Source organism: Atta cephalotes, assembly GCF_000143395.1.
Source record: "Atta cephalotes unplaced genomic scaffold scaffold00075, whole genome shotgun sequence".
NCBI lineage: Eukaryota > Metazoa > Arthropoda > Insecta > Hymenoptera > Formicidae > Atta > Atta cephalotes.
In genome coordinates this window covers 572473-582109 of record NW_012130139.1, presented here as the reverse complement: position 1 = coordinate 582109, position 9637 = coordinate 572473, and positions in this window count along the sequence as shown.

Below are 9637 nucleotides of genomic sequence, written 5' to 3'. Positions count from 1 at the left end.
GTTTCCGAGAGTTGTGAAATTTTAGGAGTCCTGAAGAAAACTATTTTAGAAATTTGGTGACGAGAAAACTTTGAAAATTGATCAACGAGCAATAACCTAGCATGTATTTTATCTTGTAATATGATTATTTGTATCATTAGTTCCAATTTAATTAGGTTATAATATTATATTATTGTAATTAAGCAATTGTTATTAAGCAAATATATGCCTAGTTAATGATTGCTAGTGTTAGCTCCAATTTATAATCATCCAAGTCAAAGGAAAGTCAAAGTGATGATTTTTTTGGTTACAAAATTTATAACTGTTTAACTATTGTTAAAAATCAAAATAAAATCATTTTGACTTTTTAATGACTTTTATGTATTCCTTGTACAATTACATAATATAACAATTTGTTATTGTAATTTCATGTTATATGTAATTTGACTTTCTTTGAGATATCCGAGCGTACAATCGGTTCTTCATTCTCTATCCCGAGATTCCGATCTGATTTTTTTCTGCCGATAATATTCCGTTGCAGAAAAACCGATCGTCTGATCGTCGAGTATCTCGTCCGGAGAAGCATCTTCGCGCGGGTGGAGAGGATCGTTATTGCTGGCAGCCAGATGTATCTACTTGACTTCTAGAAAGAATGAAATTAAATTGCATCGAACAAAGCTGACGTTCGATACAAGAATCTCAGTGAATGACGAGCGATGATGGTCGTTACCTATATTAATTCGACCCTATAGTGTGGATGTAACGATTTGACGATAGACTTTTTGTTCTCTCAATTAACACGATCTCACTAAATGTGAGCGGCGATAATATGCTAACACGCGTCACGGATCGTGGAGCTGTAACTGTGGGGATAGGGATGGGATTAAACCCTATGTGAGCAACTCGTAATAATAAGCTGACATATGGCAATAGACTCGCATTCGTTCGTCGGACAATAAATTAAAATCCGCGACGATGATTAAATCCTTTTTTCAGAATATTTAATTTAGATCTTTCGAACTTTCCTATATCGTACGATTGAAATCACATCACGAGAACATAAAAAAATGTTATTTAAATCTCGGTAATTAATTAAAATTGTTTTATTAATAATTATGTAATAAAATCTTAAATGAAAATCAAATTTGCTAAATCAGGAGTTAGCATGAAAGCCTAAAGCCGTAATGAAAAGAATTTTTATAAAATAATTTTATAATAATACAATACAATAATACAATAATACAATAATAATAATAATACAAACAAATAAAGTTTTGTGTAAATGTCCGCACATACATTGAAGGAAAATGTAGTCAATTTTAATAAATATTTAATTGAATACTGCCAACTAAATATTTATTAAATATAAAGATATATTTATTTGATACAAGAAATGTTAATTTGATTTTTGAATAATTATTTTTTTTATTGAACAAATATTTACTTATTGTAAATAAATATTTAGTTGGCAGTATTGAACTAAATATTTATTAAAATTAACTATATTTTTTTCTCAGTATAGAAATAATATATCCGATCGCTGAGATATTTATCTTATCTGATGCTTTTAAATTTACTTAATCAAAACCAATCCATGACAGAAGAAAGGCCTAAGAATTTAAGAATAGTTGAATAAAATTAAATATAAGAATAGTTGAATAATATTAGATAGTTGAATAAAATTAGAATAAGATTAGATATAAAACATAAATCTTAGATAAAAATCCTCAAGTTTTTTCCTTGAACATTCTTTTTGTGATTGACGTGATTAAAGTAAACATCATTAACCGGAATTGTATCTATGTCCGTGGACATTTACATAAAACTCTATATATATATATATATATATATATATTTCTTTATATTATTATTAATCTCAAATGCTTTTTTAAATATAATATACTATAATTATATATATAATTATAATCTTTAAATACAATTTAATATTAAATTATAATATTATATAAAAAAAGCATTTAAGAGATTAATAATAATAATAAAATATGCAGGTCCAAAATCCAATTGAATGAAAAATACAATTAAGATTCAACTGCATATTGAATGGCTCTATATAAAAAAATAAGCTTTCTATAGGAATGTCTTGCGTCGGTTGCGTTCAGCAGAAAAAATAGCTTTGCAACTGTTGTAACATTATTCAATATGATTGATTCTTATTCTTAGTTCTCACTGGATCCAAAATAATTAATGCCCTTTTGACCAATGCAGATTAATTTTAATCTCGGTTCAACTTATTCTTCATTTTTTTCTAATTCTAAAAATTAGAAATAGAAAGACATAAATCAATTAAAGAATTGTACAAAAGTTGCAAAATTACTTTTTCTATCTAAACGCAACCAATATTATTTTACAGCCACTACAGCATAGAATAATAATTGTCCTCTTTTTTTAAAGATGATATTGTAATTTGTAAATGTTGCTCTACATTCGCGAATTACGTGTTCAGAATCGTAGATATACGAACGAGCCAACTCGATGCCATCTCTCGAGGACGGGAAAACAGCAATAGAGGACGACAAGCCTTTCATCTCGCCGCCCTCGATGGCGTGATGAGCGACCGGCGTAGCACGCTAATGCGGCCCTAAAAATATCTACACGACACAATGACGGCTGTATATATGTATGTATAGTTGAATTCATACCCGCACGGAGCTCGCACGAATTTACATCCCGGTAGCGAGAACGATTCCTGTCTATACCGGACTTATGGCACTCGTCAAGACGACGACGACGACGACGACGACGACGACGACGACGACGACGACGACGACGACGACTCTTTCGAGTATCTGTCGAGTCGTAAGAGACCAAGATAAGAAAAAACAGCGTTCTCTCAACGAGACTCTTTTCAAGTATATCCACATGACGAGCGTACGTATTTATGCTCTAGTTTTCTCCTCTTATCAGCCTTGCAATGATCTTAGACGAGAGTCAGCCTTTCACATTTCCGGAGAAATTTTGTTAAACTTAGGATCTTTTACCCTATTTTATAATATCCTTAACGATGTTATTATTGAATGATTCTCATATAAAAGAACTTTACTATTATTCTGTAAGAAAAAATATAATAGCAACGAAATTATTTTAAACTTAACAACAGTTAGAGAGATGTTGAATTTAAGACAATTTTACCGCTATCTTTTTGTTGCAGAATAAATAAATTTCTTCATTACATTAACAATAATAATCGCATCGTTAGGGATTATAGAATAGGGTCTTTAATCTCTTATAATGATACTTTATTTCACTATTGATCGTGATAAAATTTTTCAATATTAATTCAATTCTATGGTATTTATATTCAATTCTAAGGTGATTTTAAGTACATATTTATATTTAAGAACTCGAGATCATCATAAAAATCAGCAGGAGATGTAAGAGCTTTGCATCTTAAGATTAATTACAACGGTCTTAAAACAATAATGAATTATGACTACCAACTTTATTACCAAAACGCAGCGGCTGGTTTCAGGGCGAAGCTAAATGGACCTACTGCGTTGAACAACACTCAATAATGCCTTTAATTCGAGAATATTTATCGTTAAAAAACCTTGTATAACTGCTCAAATCGGTTCGTACGCTATTTACACGACTTCCCCGTCGCAGCCTATCGTACAGCGCTATCAGAATGCCCATAAAACCGTGTTCCAATAAACTCTTCCTCGTTGCACGCGCGCACCGATACGCTAATTTCCGGATATTCGCCGATAATTGGCTTAATCGTGCGCGTGTCGAATTAATCGCACATCCCGTATTGTGGCTATATCTCTACGATCGTAAATTCGCTTGAGAATTCATGAAAATTAGCGCTTCTCGGATCGATCGATTGGCTAATCGAATACGCTGCTTGAAAGATTTTCGTTCGCAAACGTTTATTTTCAATAATAACGACGTTTATGAGTGTGTATAAATGGACCATTTCTAAATAACCATCATTCATCACGAGCATCGTAATCTCAAAGGTAATAAAACCATTTTTTTTTGTAAGAATTTCTTTTAGTCCAGTCAGGACTATTTCTTTATTTACTCTTTTATTCTAAATCATTTTTTCAAAAGGAAAAACTACAGAAGCGCAATAATACGTTGCGACAGTAGTCGCAACTCTTTCAATAGAGAATTACGCATTTATAACCATGATAATTCTCCTCAGATATTTCTAAGTATCAAATTCTAAATAGGATTATACACTTTGGTAATAAATAATAATTGTTCACTTCAAATAGTCTTTCTAAAAGCGTTACACGCGAAAGAAGTAAAAATCAATTTGCATTGATTCATGATGGGTTTATGATTATTGATGGGTAACCATTAAAATGATAAATCCAAATAATAAACCTAAATAAATAATAACAAAGAAATGATATAATTACAGGAAATAAAACAATATAATTAAATAATTAAAAAATAAACTAGTTGAATGACAATAAGAAATATCTTCTATAACAAATATAGAATATCTAGTATTTCATCAAGATCAAGAAATTCAAGAAATCTTGTCTTGATTTTGTCTTGAATTAAAACAAGACCAAAACAAAAAATTGGAAATTGATGTCAAGACAAGATAAAAAAATTGTTATTAAGACCAAGATTTCTTAACAATAAATCAAAAAATTTCTTGAAATTTCTGTGACAATTTTTTGTTTTTAACACTTTATTATTTTGATATTTTATTATTTTATTTCTGATTTGAAAAGTTTTGAGTAAGTTAGGTTTCAACATTTTCAATTGTATTTATTGGTACTTATAACATAGATAGTTATGTAATATAGAAATGTATATTCATACATTTTCATTAAATAGCAAAATAGCATATGAGCAAAGTGTAAATCAATTATTGAAAAAGTGAAGTCCCTGATCTAATCAAATTAAATTATACCGATACATCTTTGTTGTACCCGATATTAATTTTTACATTTATGTAAAGGAATATATATAAAATTAATATTGCGAGATTACTTGCAAAAGTATATTATGTAAACATTTGCGTATTTCTACTAATAGTATCAATTAAATCAGGAATGATTAAAATATATAATAATTATAATAATAAGAATTATACCTAATAATCTTAGGAATAATCTGAAATAGTTACATTTGGTAGTAACCTCATGATATTAAAAATAATAATTTTAAAAATATTTAATTTTTAATCTTTATTAATTTAATCTTTATTAATAGATTTATGCATAATAGACATTATAGGCACACTTTTAAACCGTGAATTTAAACACAATAAACTACGAGACGACTCGATATTCAATTTGTACTTAAATTTTTTTATTATCTCTTACGTGACATAGTCAAAGAGCCACAAGGGCCCTGTTTAAAAAAATCAAGAAATTTCAAGAAATTCAAGATTTTTGAATTCAAGACAATGTCAAGAAATGATGAAGACAAGAAAAACGAAATTTCTTCTCTTGAAAATCAAGACAAGAAATGCTCTTTAAGAAATCTTGTCTTGATGAAACACTACCAATCTCGCATTCTCATATCTTTTCATTATTTTCTCGTTATTCTCTCCTTTTCAAAGAACGGAAAATGAATCGCTGATATCCTATTTGATATCCCAACGTGATTTTGCCATCACGCCATTATGATTTGCGAATCGCGCAGAACGTACATAGATACGGCTGATCGGGGACGGTTATGGATTTCGCATAAAGTAACGTTACATCGCACATGCGAGTAAATTAGTCGCTTAATCAAACCGTTTAATCAGCGGCATGATCGCGACCGCATCTGGCCGAGCTGTTCGCGCCAATTAGCTCTTGTTCCTCCGATCTCCTCATCCCTCTCCCTCCTCTCCTACGTGCGCAATCGCGCACTGACGTAACTAGATAGGAGAAGATCTGAATACGAGATTTGGACCAGAATTTTGCAAAATTAATTAAACCTATCTTGATTCTTTGGTATCGGTGATCAGGCAAAATCGAAGAGGATTTTGGAAACTTCTCTAATATACTGAAGAAAAATTACTGAATTTTAAATATTTACTTGAATTAGTCTTTAAGTAAATATTCACTAAATGTAAACATATATTTATTTAATATAAACATTATTAGTTTAATTTAACTATCTTTTTTAATTTTTTATTGAATAAATATTTATTTATTTCAAGTAAATGTTTACTCAGTATATCTATTATTAAAAGAAATGTGTATTAAAATTTAGTAAATTTTTTTCAGTGTACAAAAGAGACGTAAAGATTAATTCAAAATATGCAAATGTAAAAGAGATATAATGGAAAAAGGATTAATGATTTACTTAATTAGATATTTTTAAGAGTTTGCTTATCATAATCATATTATCGTCATATCAAGCTTACACGATGAATGATTGTTGTACATTTTTCAAGTTAGTCGCATAACAATTCTCTCTCGGTAATAATTCTCGAAAAAAAAGAATGTTGCAATTTTGGTTCTAAAAATGTTTTAGTTTTACTGAAGATTAGTCGTACAATATAGATCTAAAAGTATACTCGAGGGAAAAAAAACAATCAATAGAAGATTGATATTTTCTGTCAATATCTTAAAGATAAAAAACATGATAATCTTACAATTCGTGCAAGTTTTTTAATGTTTAAATTAGAGTAATATTTGTATTATATATTTAAATTTTTTGAAAATCTGACATTTAATCAATATTTAGAATGCTTAGAGCATAGGCTATATCGTAAATCCTCGCACATTAGACAGTAGATATTTAGGCCTGTATTAATTGTCAGATCTTATATTTAAAATCATCTTAAGTGCAGTCTTAAGATGTTTCAGTCATAAATTTATCAGAATGCCGTAGCATCTTTTAATATATGTTACTTAATAATCTTAAAAAGGGTCAACTGAATACCTGTGAATAAATACGTGTATGTCTTTAGTCACGCTTACAAGCATATGTCGTAAAAATGCCTTTCAAAGAATAAAAGCTGTTATTGTTATCCTTTGTCAGAGTAAAAAAATTTATGTATTTGTGTTGGAAACGGTCCACTCACATTCTTGTTAACAGTTTGTGTTGAATTTTTTAATATATTTAAATGTTAATTTAATAATATGATATGTTGTTATGTTATTTAAAGATTTTTTGTGAAATTGATATTCAATGTTTTTTAGTATCAAAATGACACAATTTATAAGTAAGTGAACAAGTAATATAAAAATAATGTATTTTAAAACATAAATTCTAAGATAAATAAATAAAATCCGTGTTAATTTAACCTATCATAAATGTTAATTTTCTGACAAAAAAATACTTTTACAAACTATATCGATGTTATCTTTTTTTGTACTTATTGTCTTACATAATAATTGTGTTATTTTCTAATATATTTATCTTGTGTAAAATTAATTCAAAAATTAATTCAAAAATTTGAATGGACCATTTAGGACATGCGAAATTATGTTAAATTCAATACATTTTTTCCTGTGTATAACAATAATGTATATTATAAAAGCTTAAAATCGAAAATTTAAAGGTTGCAAGTAATAATATTTTACAACAATATTAAAAATTTAATTTGGAAATATTATTTTGCAAAAAGCTTCCATAAAAATTATATTTTTATTTTAATGTCACTTCTTATCATTGTATAATTTTTTTTCAGCGTGTAAAACTAAACTTTTCAGCAAAAGGTATATAATATTATATTTCACAATTGTTATATTGCAATATTTTTACAATGTTTTTTAAAACTTTATCGTTACAATTTACATAATTTTACCATCATGAGATTATATTTAGTTAACGACACAACAGTGCAGTTTTCTGAAACAAAAATCGAGTACATAAAAAAATTAGGGTTGTATCTTAAAACTTATACATTGCAATTTTAATTTAAAATCTAGGCTTTAATTCATAGAAAATTTTTCTTTATAAGCTCGGATCTATAATAGGTTTTTAAACCTTAAGTTACGAATCATAGTCAATTATATTCTCCTCGCATTTAATACTAATTAGTCAATTTCTTACGACTTAAGGGTTAAAACATCTATTGTAGAGCTAGACTAAAAGTGATTGAAGTATTCACAAGTTCGATTATTTTTAAAATGATTCTTAATGTCTTAAAATACAGCTTTCTGATTTCTTGATTCATGACATCTTAAGACAGTCTTAAATGTAAGATCTGATAATAACAGTTATTATTTAATTGTCTGATATATTTGTATTATAAAGTTCGTTATGTAATAAAGATATATCGCGAAATTTGAACAAGTGAAGTTATAAATTACGCATTAATTTAATAATATTAAATTACATTAATAGCTTTAATATATAACATTACTTTTTGAGGTCAAATAAAATCGTGGTATAGTTCATACAAAACATAAAAGCAAAATGTATAATTCATAAAAATTATTATTAGATACGACATTTCTTCTCATGACTAAAAATATTAACTTTATTTATTTGCGTTAATATGCGAAAAATTCAATTTCATGTATAACTTGATATGATCTTAAATTTTTAATTAACTCATACATATTTTTTTTCGTTAATATCGTAAACGAATAAATAAATACCAATAAATTTCCTTTATAGAGAATATATTGTTATTTTCGCAAATTTTTTTTTACGTTAGAAACATGTTGCATTTACTATATCAGTTTACAGTAAAATCTACGTAAAGTCGTTTTCAAACGTTAACAATTATACCGTATTCTTTATATGGAAATTCGTTGAGGAAAAATTTTCAAAAAAATTTCTACCTGCAAAATTTCTATTTGACCAAGGTTGCAAGAAAAGTAAATCCGATCCTGCCGTCTCCCACCATCAGGATTGCTTCACTGTACGGCTATGATGTTATGCAACATCGTGCTACTGACTCCACCTCTCTGTTGGAGGGGACATTATAAGGGCGGCATTTTCCCCACTCGGTGTGCGAACGCTGGAGGTGGCTCATCTACCGTAAATGCTATATATAGAACTACTTTTACTCTATGCTCGTAGTTCGAACACATCACATGGTTTCGTGGTGGCACACGGACCTTGCACTAAATAGAGAAAGAAAAGGTTTGTGCATGTTGTGATCTGTAACATATCTTTTTTCTTTTTTTTTCTTTATCCGAATATACGTTTCTCTGAGAGAAATCGCGAAGTGATTATTCTAGTTGTGGTGCATTACGGAATTCCAGATAAGAGAAGATAGAGAGAAACAACGTGTAAGTTACTTCCTTTCCTTATAGAATTTGCGCTAACGAGAGATTCGTTTATAAGAATCGTTTATGTCTTTCACAATTGAGATTTTTTTTTAAGTCTTATGAATTCCACTTGATATTTTGTTTGATATTTCCTCGCGTTTAAAGCGCGATGATTTCTAATGTTTACGTTTTGTAAGTGACTTGTTGTCACGTGAAACATGAGTTTGAGAAATAATAAGTATTATAGATAAGTATCGAGTATTAATATTCATATATTGACAATATTGCATCTTTTCTGTTCATTATATATAATTGTCAATCTTTTAAAGCAGTGATGCGTAATTTGCGATCTTCACTTGAATTTTTTGTATAAATTTGTCAGCTCATAATCGAAAATATAAAATCATATTTTTTATTTTATGCAAACGAAATAAATATTATATATATATATATATATATATATATATATATATATATACACAACGAAGTAACTTTACTTAATTTAAAGT